This window comes from Macrobrachium nipponense, chromosome 29 (assembly GCF_015104395.2).
Source record: "Macrobrachium nipponense isolate FS-2020 chromosome 29, ASM1510439v2, whole genome shotgun sequence".
Taxonomy (NCBI): domain Eukaryota; kingdom Metazoa; phylum Arthropoda; class Malacostraca; order Decapoda; family Palaemonidae; genus Macrobrachium; species Macrobrachium nipponense.
In genome coordinates, this window is record NC_061092.1 from 15,493,382 (window position 1) to 15,508,323 (window position 14,942).

A 14,942-nucleotide genomic window follows, 5' to 3' on the forward strand; every position below is an offset into this window, starting at 1 on the left:
TTCTGTAAAAAGGAAGTCTTAATAATGCTCAGTATGATTTACATGAGCATAACTATTTTAATAATTGGATTGTAGTTCTTCCATGTGTTGTGTGTGATGTAAATTTCTCTGAAGCATGTCATTGCCGACTCCGTAAAATATGTTTTGACAGTTGTGGCCGCACAATCGATTACAGTTTTGACCCTGTCGAAAACAATTTATACTTCTGACGCACATAAAATGTTTTGCATTTACTTAACCGGGTAAAATGTTGGGGTATTGGTTTATTGATGTCGTTAAAATTCGACTGTCAGTGATGTTTAATCAAACTGAATATTGTGGGATTTTGAAATATTTACATTGTTTATGTGTTCTCTGTTACTTTCATATACGAATTTTTAATTCATGATTTTCAGCTTGAAAGCATTCTGGTGGTCCTTAATGTGCATTTTGTCCTTTCTTAATTCACATGGCTTTGTTGAAAGTATATTAGGCCTTTTCAGTTTTTCGTATAGGTTTTTAGTGAAATGGTATTTGATAGTGATCATTTTTAAACAGATTTAGCGTTGCATGCATACCACGATACATTTATTTCAAGCGTTGTCATGACAGAAATTGGGAAAACTATTTGCTTGTATTTTCTTGAAAGCTTTAGTGTTAGTCGACCGTAAAGTTTATCGGCATTGTTCTAAAAATGACTCACTATTGTCAGGTCTTACTAAGAGAATAATAGTTCACCTGGCGCAGTAGTTGTTCTTTCGTTTCCTCGAAGTTAAATCATATTTATTTTCAGCAAGGCGTTGGACATCCGATCGGATTTTATAAAAGAAACGGCATGAAATAGATAACCTTTTTGGAAAAGCGTAGGTGTTGAGATGAGATTTTTCTCTATTCTCTTTTCGTTGAAAAAGGCGCCTCGGTGGAATGATCGGTATGGTCTCCGCCTGCCACTTCGGTGGCCGCGAGTTCGATTCTCGGGCATTCCATTAAGGGGTAGAGATGTGTATTTCTGACGATAGAAGTTCACTTTCGACGTTGTTCGGAAGTCACGTAAATCCGTTGGTCCCGTTGCTGAATAATCACTGGTTCCATGCAACGTTAAAACACTATACAAACAAACAAACAAACAAAAACTTTTCGTTAAAAATCACTTGTTATTGATATCAGTAGAATGTGCAATTTCGCTTGCACTTTTTACATGAATGATTTCGTTTCGAAATGTTCTGTAACAAAATAAAACCTCGAAAAGTATAATGATTCAGGGGTTATAGATAATTCTGCGATACGGTGTGTGGAAGTTAGTGAAATATGTGTTGAGGGGTCCGTAGAGTTTATTTTGTGATCACGTCTCTTGTGAATACTATTTATAACAGAAACCTTTATATTGAAAACTACGACCTACCTTGAATACTTACACAGAATCTTGTTTCTTGGTCTGCAAGGCTGTGCGTGTCCCTTTTCATTTGATCAAGCTGTTATTTGCCTAACTGCCCTTAACTGTCCTGTGATAACAAGTGGTTTTACTCTCATAGAGAAATTCTTGGGACATCATTGTCTCGTTCAGATGGGCATAAACGTTAACATTCAAATATGTATCTGATAAGGCATTTTAATGCCAAATTTTTCATTATACAATGTATTCATGTTCGTGCCCTGCTGTCCATTTATCTGAGTGAGTTTGTGTGCGCGCGTTTTTTTTTTTTTTTTTTTTTTTTTTTTTTTTGGTTTTTTTTTTTTTTTTTTTTTACTTTTATGTATATCCGTGTCCGCTATTTGTTGTCCATTTATCTGAATGTGTTTGTCTGTATGTAATATATATATATCATATATATGTATATATATATGTATATATTATATATATATACATATATATATAATAAATCCTTTGCATTCTTTTGGATGTGTTTCTTGGGTTGTGGTGGTTTTTGAGAGGAGAGGAGAGAGAGACGCGGAGGAGCAGAAGACAGGAGAGAGAGAGAGAGAGAGAGAGAGAGGACCATTTGTGCGTCTTATGTGATCATAACAGCTATTTTGTCGGGGTAAGCATTTCATTTCCCCTTTTTCCTCTAACAGTGAATCCTCGTGACAGAGTCATTTTCCTCGGGGATTTTGGAAAGGGGGGATGGCGGGGTTAAGGGAGGGGTGGAAGTGAGGACGAGGTTATTATTGGGCATTATGAGGCCAGATTCGCCCCGGGAGATAGTTATGGCAAGTTCACGTTGACTCCTCCCCACCCCCCCCCTCCCCCCCCTGGTCTCCTCACAACCAACACCACTACCATTCCGCACTCCAGTGCCTCGAGTGATCTTGTGTAATCCTCTTGCCGTAGCCCTATGCCGGCTGAAGCCTTATACCCTTTAGTTAGGTTATTCACATTTATTCTATTTATTACTATTCTGGTTTTTTTTTTTTTTTTTTTTTTTTTTTTTTTTTTGGTCAATCCTCAACCTTGCTTGACCCTGGATGACCTCACTTTGGGCCATCTTTATGGGAGTGTGACCCTCTTTTCTTCTTGCAATATATTCTAGTGAGTTTATTGATATGTTAATTTTGAAGTCAGTTTTGAGGTCCCTGTACGTGACGCGTGCTCATATATTCATTCTTATTTATGAGCGTGAAGCCTTATTCTCACGGCAAATCTACTATAAATGTACAGAGTAGCTTATTCACCTTTTTTTCTGTAATTTCTAATTGGCTGATTACTGTAGGTCTGTTGACGTAATCCGAGACCAACTGACGGTTGTCAGGTGAGTGGTGAATCCACATAAGACAACGAGAAAGTAGTTACTGTTCTGTTTGTAGTTTTTATCTGATTTCATGCTTTTTTTTTCTTTTAACGTACATGACATTTATTTTCCAAAAGCTGAGGTAGTTTTCTACCGTTGTTTCGAGAAATTCTGATATCTCTCCGTCCACATACTACTTGGGGCTTGTTGCCTCTTCGAGAAGTATTGAAATGTTCTTAAACTTTCTGGATTTATTTAGCTTTATATGGGTCCATTATAACTACTGCCCGTGAAAATATAGATACAGGTTAACTACTTCCCGTGAAAATAAAATTTTCTTGTCCTATTGTGCTTTCTAATATATATAATAATATTATTATATATATCTATATATATATATATATATATTATGTTTATTATAATACATACAATACATACATAAGCATACACCTACAATACATACATAACATACCAGAACATATCCATAACATACATATAAACAATACATACATACATACACATACTATATGCACGTCTGTTTTTATGCTCAAAAAGAATTCAAGATAATGGTGACTACATATATATATATATATATATATATATATATATATATATATATATATATATATATATATATATGATGTGTGTATAAAATACAATACTGTTTTTATTAAGATCTTTCATGTAACTTGACATTTCTCGTTTCGAACTCGCAGCCCCTAGTCGTAACATCGGGAAATCCAAACGTTTTCCGTTCGTAATTTGAATGTCTTTTACTGCGGTTTTTCCTTCTCATGGTTTCAGGAATCGAGGTGGACCGCTTCCAACATGGGAAAACCTCTTACATTTAGTTTTACCGGACGATTTGATGGTTTTCATGGGTCTTTATCTCCCACAGTGGAAAGAGTGCGTTTTGTTAAAGGCTCCGGTAATGATCATATTCATTGATCATGACTCTAGGGAAGTCCGATTCATTTCTCGATCATTTCTTGAGAAATATCTTTTTAGTATTGAGTTAGTTACTGGAAGGTGGTTCATCTTCCACTTCAGACAGTAGGACTGTCGGAATTTGCAAAGAGGATGTTGACAAGTGCAGATGAATTCATTTTTATAAGCTATATAGGTATATTTTTTAGAGAGAGAAACCCGAGCATATTGTGTTTGTGTGTATGTATGTGTGTGTGTGTGTGTGTGAGAGAGAGAGAGAGAGAGAGAGAGAGAGAGAGAGAGAGAGAGAGAGAGAGAGAGAGAGAGAGAGAGTTATCAAAGTTCTTTTTTTAAGCTTCAGAAGGCTTGAATGATGCCGTAATGACTTTGATTATTAATATCTGGTGATAAAATGTCCTTCAGACGCCCCTTGCGTTATTAATTTGATAAATATTTCGTCGATGATGAATTCGATAAGTTTATCAAGTCAGGAATAATGAGAGAGAGAGAGAGAGAGAGAGAGAGAGAGAGAGAGAGAGAGAGAGAGAGGTCGGCGAAATATTTGCCCTTTTATTTGGAGGTGTAATAGAACCTTATTGATAACGGATGAAAGTTATTGATAACCGATTTATCGCTGATTATCAAACATTGGTAATGAATATTGAGGATCTGAGGATAAATGGGCTTAATGATTTCACTCTACATTTTAAATGATTACGTTGTCGTCAAACGTAAGGTTTCCACCTGAAGGGAATTGAAGTTACCTAGAGGGAGATGAATTGTGAAGGAAATGTGATTTGAAAGGCAAGGGTACTCTGATATTATTACTGTTTGATTTTCACCAACAGTAAGAGAAAACGCAATGCTTGAGAGTGAACTGTCGGTCAGAAGTGGAAGCTCTTGAATGAAATTTGGGATTTTCTTCAGGAAAATTTACTGTTTAGAATAAGATGTAAAAATACTGGCCAAGACCTTCTAGTGAAGGAATTGTTATTTTTTTATACCTGCATGTAAGCCGATTCAAGAAGGTAACAAATTAATCGATTCACGAAAGTTAAGAAGTAATTGATTCAAGAACGTGAAAGATCGATTAGGCAGTGAGATCGACTTTCTGTGTTTCACGTTAGCTTTGTGTGGAAAGAAAATTTGTTTTCAGGGTGTGTTGAAACTCACTTTCGGGTACTACTGGCATGCTTCTAGAAATAGCTTTACGAATATTGTTAAAGTGACTTTAGAATTAAGCATGTATGGACATAGGCGCCATTTAGGCTCAAGGTCAAACTACGTACTACCTTCTTTGGCTACAAAAAATAAAGCAAAGTACTTTCTGTATGTGAAAAAAGAAAGAAAGTCTCATCTTAGCAACGCCTTCGCCAGCGCTGTACCGAACATGTTAAAACTCGCTTCCTGTCTGTACCGCATTCATTTGGTGCTAGACCCTTCTTTTGTAATGCTTTTGTATTTACTACTACAACGTGTTCAAGGGCAAATTGACACCCGTCCTTCTAGCACTCTCTAGGGCTCCCTTCGGCTTCCTCTGACGAATTATTCACGAATATGTAGGTCCACTTCCCTCGCACTACCTCAACACAGAGTCAGACTGCATCAATTGCTTCGGTTGTGTTTTACTTGTACTAGCCTTTCCATTCCGTCTTCCTCGCTTTTCTGTGTTTTTTTTTAGACTTTCAGTCGTGATGTTCCTTATTATAGTGGAGCTTTGTTTATTTCCTATGCGAAGGTATTCTACAACGAACTCGTAAATCGTCAACACCCTTCTCGTTTCATCCTGGTCAAAGCTGTCATGGGTCTCTTTATTGCACGTAATAGTATGTAATTTAAAAGTCACGCATATATGGTGACACTGGATGAATATGTAATATAAATATATATATATATATATATATATATATATATATATATAGATATATATATATATATATATATATATACATATATTACAACATATTTGATTTGTACGTATGCCAAGAACGAAAGCAAAATGTGATGCGGATGATCAATATTATCCGTTATAGCCAAATCTCAGATTTTGTGGTCTTTCGTAGTATTTTGTCTTTCTGGCATTTTTGGACGTTCAAGTATGCATTTATTTCGAAGGAATTTCTTATTCACAAGGCGTTATTGTTTAAACATTTTTAATATTCAACAGAGCGCGATTACCCTAAATCTTTATTTTTCTTATTTTTATTTTATTTTATTATTTTTTGAGCTTCCTTCATTCTTTATTTTTCTCATTTTTATTTTATTGTATCTCAACAGCGCGGGAAAAAACCGGAGGGTGGGAGTGGTTGGGGATTGGGGTGGGGGCGGGGATGAAGTCGAGAATCGGAAAGGTTTACAGCCATGTAAAAATGGACCCCAGTTACAGGTTATTCTGGTGAGCGGCTGCGACAAGAATATACGAGACGGGTCGGAGTATCAAAGGATTTGTATGGAAATGCTCACAGGAAAACGTTGACGCCACACAATTTACGTGAACTGGAGGCGAAAGGAGAAAAGGGAACCCTCCTCGCTTTAATGGTTTCACGGACGCTGGGGAATTCTTCAATTCTTCAATACCCAATGGAGAACGCCTTTTGGATCTTTGTACCCTCCTTTTTTTTTTTTTTTTTTTTTTTTTTTTTTTTTTTTTTTGCGGGACTCGTCGAATTCACTGATTTGAAAAGTAAACAACTGTGTTGGGCTGAACGGATTAAAATTCCAGTGTTTGGAGATACGATGGTTTTTCTTTTTTTCTTTTATGCAATTGCGGACAGTATTTCTAATATATGCTGTTGTAGTATTGTGTAGGTAAACGTATATAGTTTATTCTTGTGATATAATTATGCACAGTATTGCTGATACACGCTGTAATAGTACTGTATAAATTATCTATCTATATATCTATACACACACACTATATATATATATATATATACATATATATATATATATATATATATATATATATATATATATATATATATATATATATATATATATATCTGATTATACTTAGGGATAAATAGGGTATTGTAAATATTATATTTTCCAGAAAGTATATTATGTAGAATTTAAAGGAATTATTGTTAATGTTATAAGCAGCGTATAAGTAATAATAGTACGAATATCATCATAATAGAAACAGTACGGTGATATATATGACATTTTTATAAAAATTAAATGGAAGATTAAAATAACAACTCGCTCACCATTTGTAAGTATCAACGGAATATATATATATATATATATATATATATATATATATATATATATATATATATATATATATAGTGTGTGTGTGTGTGTGTGTGTAGGTATGTATGTACGTATGCATATAAAAGGTTGGAAAATAAAAGGAGCCTAAAAAAGAAAGAAGCGATATGGTTAGCATGGCACCTGGAATGCCAGTGGTTGGGGGAAAAAAAATATGTGAGATCAGTCTTGCGAGGAAATTGCATCTGCTACAGCAGCTGAAATACGAAGATGAATGTGACGGGGAGGGTGAATTTTTAAGAGGCACTTGAAAAAATAAAGGTGAAAAAGGGGGAGATATTGGGGTACACGTATAAGGGCGGATACTGTTTTTTCCTTGTACTTTTTTTCTCTTGTTTTTTTTTCTTATTTTTATTTTTTTTTAATATGTGACCGGTAGTCTCTCTCTCTCTCTCTCTCTCTCTCTCTCTCCTACTCTCCTCATCTCTCCTCTCTCTACTCTCTCCTATATATATATATATATATATATATATATATATATTATATATATATATATATAAGTCATATCACATTTCCGTGATTCATATACATATATCGAGCTACAATGTCCTTTAATATCTAATTCGCTCTACCTCGGAATTAATATATTTTCATATATGCTTAACCGAAGGGGAATTTTTTCTCGATAATAGATTTGCCTGGACCAGGGCGCGAACCTATGGATCCTTTCAAACCCAGGAACGTCAGTGAAGCTTTTTCCTACTACACCACCGCGAGAGGTTAAAAAGTTCATGTCGCCTCTCACCCTCATATACCTTCGCGCGCAGGTAATTAGTTGGTTTGGAGACAACATCAACCCACCTCGACTCCGGTAGTGTTTGTAGTGCTTTTGACAACACGTAGCCAATCTATAAGTCATATCACATTTCCGTGATTCATATACATATATCGAGCTACAATGTCCTTTAATATCTAATTCGCTCTACCTCGGAATTAATATATTTTCATATATGCTTAACCGAAGGGGAATTTTTTCTCGATAATAGATTTGCCTGGACCAGGGCGCGAACCTATGGATCCTTTCAAACCCAGGAACGTCAGTGAAGCTTTTTCCTACTACACCACCGCGAGAGGTTAAAAAGTTCATGTCGCCTCTCACCCTCATATACCTTTCGCGCGCAGGTAATTAGTCTTTCGCCATCGTACCTTGTTACTAGTGTATTGAAAGTTCTTTTCCACAGTTGGCTTAAGCAAGAATATGTAAAATCTTTGTCGCAGTTGCTTGTAACAGATCAACAGTTGCTTAAAAGATGTGAATGGATTTATTTTTCGCTATTGCCTTTAACAGTTGTTTGAAGAGCATATGCCAAAGTTGCCTATTAAAGATGTGTAGCGTTTCAAGAGTAAATAATGAATATCATAACTGCCGAGGATGTTCAGGTGCCCGCGCGTGGGTGGTGCGTCTGATTGTGCCATAAAAAAAAAAAAAAGATAGTCCCTTCACTTAAGGTTTGATTAAGGTGGAAGGTTGGCCATTAGGGCAGGAAATCTGTGGCTGAGAGCAGGCAGATGATGCTCTGCATATGTGATGGCGGCAGCGTCGGCGGCGGCGGTGGAGCAATTGATGGGAAAAGATTATACATTTTCTTGGGAGCGTCAGGGGAAAATAGGGAGGTAAAAAGGAGGAGAATTGACGGGCAAAGGGCAGCCTCGAAAAGAAAAAAAAAATGATTGAAGCGAGGTGGAAATGAATTACAGAATAAATGTGGGCGTGGAGTGAAATAGTATAAGAGGAGAATGTGATATGAGAGGTTCAGAAAATATAGGGAAATAATTAGAAAGCTCAGAAAATATTAGAACCCTAATTAGCGATATCTTTATTCTAAAAAAAAAAATTGACGAACGAAGGGCGACCTAGGAAAAAAAAAAACATCAAACAAGGTGGAAATATATATATATATATATATATATATATATATATATATATATATATATATATATATATATAAGAAAATAGATTATGAATGTAGACTGAAGTAGTATAAAGGTAAGATCAGCATCATTTCCATAGGGGGGTAGTACCATCAGTGCACCTCATGCGGTGCACTGTAGGCATTACTTAAGGTTCTTTGTAGCGTCCCTTCGGCCCCTAGCTTCAACCCCTTTCATTCCTTATACTGTACCGCCGTTCGTATTCTCTTTCATCTTGATTCCACCCTCTCCTAACAATTTAATTTCCGTTTCAGCACTGAATGACCTGATAGGTCCCAGCGCTTGGCCTTTGACCTGAATTGTATATTCAATTCATATCAGAATTACTTCCACTGTCTATATGCAGCATTTTCTCCTCCTTCCCAGGACTTCGAAATTTGTAACCATTTTCATAACGTATCTTTAGTCTTCTCTCCAAAATTTATAACAACTTTCTTTACTTATGTTTATTCATCTCTCCAACTGACGGAATGGGTCCATGAATCCTTCCGCCGTCTTTTCGGATGTTCTAATCTAATCACCAGTGTCCTCTTGTCTAGTTTTCACATCCTTTTATCCCTCTTTATTTCTTGTATATACACTGTGCATACGTTCACTTTGTTCTTTAATCTACATTTGACAGCTACATTTCACTGCTATGAATAAGGATAGCCTCACAATTCCCTTTACACATTCATACTTTTGCCGGAGTAGATGCTTCTTACATCATAGTTGGTGATATATATATATATATATATATATATATATATATATATATATATATATATATATATATATATATATATACTACACACACACACACACACACACACACACACACACACACACACACACACACATATATATATATATATATATATATATATATATATATATTTATCAATGTGTGTGTATGCAATGTGTGTGTGTATTTGCTCGCTCGTATGTCTAACAGGTTTCAAGAAAAAGCACGGGAGAATTCTTTCTAAAAACACTACGGAGAATTTCTTTTGAAAGACGTCAGGGTGGCAGCTGTTCTTACAATCGTGTGTACGTAGTATGTGCGCATTTTACCGCACAGGCATGTATATATATGCTAAACGTGCGAGTGATCGTGTGGTGTTCCATTGTTAATGATGAGCGACATTTACTTCCTGTGGGATGGTTCGGGTGTATTGTTTAGCTTTAAGACACTAATTTCCACCGGCGAATATAGCACGCTTTCGGTGTGTGGGAGCCTGGGTATGTTGCTTATGTGCGGACTGCAGAATAAATACTTCTCTCTCTCTCTCTCTCTCTCTCTCTCTCTCTCTCTCTCTCTCTCTCTCTCTCTCTCTCTCGAAGTTTTATGTGTAAATATAAACGTTTGTTTGAAAAGAGCTCCGGCAACCGAGACTAGCAGTATACTTTGTATGAATGCACATGCATTATCTGTATGAATGCGCGCAGATATGTAAAAAGGAGAACCCATAGGATAAGTTTGCTCATAAAACGCACGAGAAAACTTTGCTCATTTGCCAAATTTTTCTAAAGTGAAAATATTAGGATTGCGTTCGGGAAGGAAAAATAAGAAAGGAAAAAAAAATCCATATCAGGAGCGAACGCTTTCAGGACGTGAAGTCCATCTGGGGAGTGGTTATTCTTTTTTCGAGGAAAAGAGAGTTTTACGCTCCTTCCTTTCTCTCCCACTGTCAAGGTTCAGGCAGGAAACTTTCCTTTTTTCGACGGGAGAGTTGGAATGAAGCGCCTCTCCGCCGAGTCCGATGTTCGCTGCTCGCAGTGTTTTTGGGGATAGAAGCAAGAATGATTCTCGTCTCGCATTTCGGACGGATTAAAAAGAGAGTAGAGGGACGCTAGGTGAATGCAAATAGTCTATGTGTTCATTTCAAAAGAATGCATTTTGAACAGTGAATGCAAATGGTGTATGTAATCATTTCAAAAGAATGCATTTTGAACTGTGAATGCTGTCGTTTCAAACAGACTGGATTTAATCTAGCTTATGGGAATGATTTTCATCAGTGGAAATTTGACAGTTATTCACAGATCACGTTGTGGGAAGTCTTATCGAGACAACATATGATGGTGCCGTGTAGAGTGTAATCCGTTAATTCGTTTAATGGGATTTTTTTAATAACTGAGGATGGAGGATACTGCTATTCCACATTTAATTCATTAAATAACGCAGTGTTTATTTTATTACCGAGTGAGAATGCGGGCCACTGTCATACATGATTCAATATGTGAAATCACGCAGTATGAATTCGCTTCCTAGTTATAATAGAGGACGCTGCTGTTTGAAATGTAATTAATTAAATCAGGAGGGGGTGGCTAATAAAATCTCCCAGCTTTTGTTTCAGGGGCACAATCTTCAATATAGGAACGCAAATTCCTGTTTTGTGTTTGTCCCCCTCGTAGAATAATTTATTTTTGCGAGCATCAATCAGTCACCCTTTGTTAGTTGACAATATCTTGATTGATCTTGGCTGGGATGCGTAAACCGTCCAGTATTCTATTCAGGTCTATACAGCATCGCGTTCATTCAGAAGAAGAGCTTTACTGTGAACGAGTCCGTTTAGTAATAGCTAGAGAATGCTAGACATTATTACTGTTTTTTTGTAGTAGTCAGTGGTTAAGGGGTTTGCAGGACCGTGGCCCAGGCATTTGGTAAATTTAAGAAATTAGAATTTTTAAAATTTTAGCTGAATCTGATTTCTGTCATTACTTAGTTTTCAGATGGAACCTTGAGTAGATGCATTTAATGTGTGCGTGTGTTATAGTGTGGAAGCATATGCCTTTTTGCTTATTTATTTTTAAGATTTTATTTTTCATGTATCATTTAGTCCCAGTGCTTGCCCTATGGCATAGATTTGGTACTCCATTTCATTTTAATCCTTCCGGCCAGCCCTATGAGGGCCGCTAATCAGCTCAGTGGTTTGGTTAAACTATTTAATAATGAATAATAATAAATAATAATAATAATAATAATAATAATAATAATAATAATAGAAAGTGCTTAGATATTCTTACTTTCATATATAGTAGTCAGTGGTAAAGATGTTTTGGAGGACCAGGTTTGAATCTTGGCGTGGATAATCCGTTTAGCCGTATCATTCCGAAATTTCGGGTTAATGAATGTTTTTAATGAGAGAGAGAGAGAGAGAGAGAGAGAGAGAGAGAGAGAGAGAGAGAGAGAGAGAGAGACGAAGGGTTCTCTGCGCATCCGATAAATTCAAGAATCGAAAAATTTAAAAGATGTTTTTTGTGTGGTGAATGGGGTCATTAGAATCCAGATATTAAGGATTTAACTATGTATTGTTAAATAAATTAATTTCAATGACTTTTGATTAATTAATAGTACCGTTTGTTGTTCTCTTGATGTGCCATTGTGAGAATCCCTGTTTTTAACATTTTTAACACCGTGGGGTGTCGCTGATTTAAAAAAAAAGGAAAAAAAAATAAAACACGGTGGAAAGTGAAGCGCTCCCTGATGTCCCATTTCATCCCTGACAGGACTTAACACCATTTGGGACAGAACGCAAACAAAATCCTGACTGTTTGTATCTTTATGGCCATTAAGAGTACGGGGAAAATTCACGAGTCCAGTTCTGTGATAAAGGCAGCTGTGGAAAAGAGGCGAGTGGCTTCATTTAGAACCCCCCTTGAGCTGACATTAGGCTGGGATACTAGTAAAGGTTTCGGATAATTTAACTGAGGGGTAATTGATTGAAGGGTTGCTTGAGTCTTACCTTCAAGCACAAAGTTTGCGTAATTAATTTTATTATTATTATTATTATTATTTTCTAGGTCAGATTAACCCGCGAAAACTCAACATGTCTTCTAAATATAATCGTTTTAGTTTGTGTCAATATCGGAATTCTGCATAACGTATAGAGAAGAGAAAATAGCTAAAACTCGCTGTACCTTTTTGTTTCATAGAATAAAATCACCTTTATCGAGTCTAGTTCTTAAATTTCTTGTTAGTCAAGGTGAAGGCATATGAAGAGATGTAGGACCTTTTTTCAAACTCTCTCTCTCTCTCTCTCTCTCTCTCTGTATACACATATATAGATATCTATATATAATATCTATATATATATATATATAATATACATATATATATATATATATAATATATATAGTAGATATATATATATGTGTGTGTGGTATATATTATTATATATAATATATAGTATATATTATATATATATATATATATATAATAATATAATAGTTTTTAAATATTTTCACTACAAAGAATGATCATTGATTGATTTTGGATGTTAGCCGTTACAAACAGTTGTTTTCATTGTGTGATTTATTAAGCAAGTGTTGCAAAATAGAACGAAAAATAAGGGGTTTTCAGTTTTCCCCCTTAATATTTTCTCTATATCTTTACGCGTATCAAAAACCGATGAATGAGCCTTTTTGAAGTTTAAGTAATGTAAACCACTGATATTCTGACTAAAAAACATCGTAAATTCTAAGTCTGTTGATTGAATCTTACGTTGCATTGGCGCCTCAGTACGTGACTCTGCGAGTGACGCATAAATGACATGAAAGAGGCAAAGGAAAAGAATTATCTTAACATCTTAGAAAGCACCAGACTCTGTGAGGTGTATAGGTGAATGGTGTAATATGTGCTAACGGGGCTCGACACTGTTGGTGAGCATTCTAAGAATGTGTGTGATACTGCTTTTTGATATGGAAGTTTCTTGAGCAGGTGTTTCTTCAAAAATGTCTACAGATAATGGTACAAAGTGGCAGTGACTGCTGTGTGTATATATATATATATATATATATATATATATATAATATATATATATATATATATATATATATATATATATATATATATACTTTCCAAATTCAGTATCGTGGGTTGTATATAATTACCGCTTGGATGTAATTATGTAACTTAATTCTCAAGTGAAAAGGACATGAAGAGGTGAGATAAAGAGGGAGGAGGGGAGGAGGAGGAGGAGGAGGAGGAGGAGGAGGCGAGGAGGAGGAGGAGGAGGAGGAGGAGGAGGAGCTTGTTTCGTAATGAGATTTTGGAGCGAGTGGCTGGGGCGATGCTTCAGTGTTTCTCTTATTGGTTTACTCAACATAGCTTCTTGAACCATTTTCCCCCTTTTAGCCCGCCTGTCTTTGTTTACTTTTGGGGTGAAGGGTAGATCGAACAAATGAGAGAGAGAGAAGAGAGAGAGAGAGAGAGAGAGAGAGAGAGAGAGAGAGAGAGAAAAGGGGGGGGGTGAAATTATAGTATGTATAGTATTACACAGGAACGCTTCTCATTATAAATTGTTACCTTCATTCAAGCAGCATGTTTTGCATCTTGTTAGTAACAGAATGCCTTTATAAATTTGATCGTTGTGAGTATAACAGATTTCATTCAGAAATATGGTGTTTTTGCTTACTCGGGGAGTAAGCCTACAAACTACTTTCTTCTTCTTGTTGTGTTTTCATTGTATGTTCGTACTCATCCCCCCATTTATTTATTTATTTATTTTTTTTATTTTTAACAAAACACAAATTGATAAGGAATCCAACTTGTTTAAGTCTGGATGGACTAAGGTTATTGAATTGTGTCCACGTTCATATTAGACATTTGACGTCTCGTTTTATATGATGTTATTCTCTGCAACAGTGAAAAAGATGACTAATTGTTTACTTACTGATAAGGACGGCCAAGACACCATATTATTGATTTTCATCTGGTGCTAGAAATCACTACTGAGTTTTACCTGATGTTAATGATCGTTTTCCCTTTCAGACGAAATGTAAAGTGTTGATTATGTTTACCACGTAATGGTATGGTGGTATTTACTTAGAGTAAAAGCGAGTGTCATGTGGGTATGGTGATGGGAGCCCATTGTTGAAGGGCGCCATCGCCTGTAGCAACACCATATTCAATCTAGTCAACTTTTCTAGTCTCGGCGTTTCTTCTAGAAGACGCGTTTCAGAATCAACGTCATCTCTGTGATTAGCCACCAGTGAACCTCAATACGAAACTTTGTTATTTTTACTGTGGAAAAAAAAATCAGTAGAAAATACAGTGCAGTGGAATCGATGTGTAAGCCTGTGTTCTCGTTTCGTTGGGTGGAAAGTTATCTGATAATAGTGTTT

The 14,942-nt window shown here is 35.9% G+C and overlaps 1 protein-coding gene across 5 annotated transcripts in view; it reads left to right on the plus strand.

The window, feature by feature from the left end:
- LOC135206150 (homer protein homolog 2-like) overlaps nt 1-14,942 on the plus strand; it is a 408,669-nt gene that overhangs the window by 66,815 nt on the left and 326,912 nt on the right. The window contains exon 2 of one of the 5 annotated variants that reach the window (XM_064237414.1): nt 14,590-14,942. This exon is cut by the window's right edge and continues 797 nt beyond it. The exons of the other annotated variants lie outside the window; for them this stretch is intronic. The gene's annotated coding sequence lies outside the window, so the exon portion shown is untranslated. The remainder of the gene's footprint in view (nt 1-14,589) is intronic. 5 annotated transcript variants of the gene reach the window in all.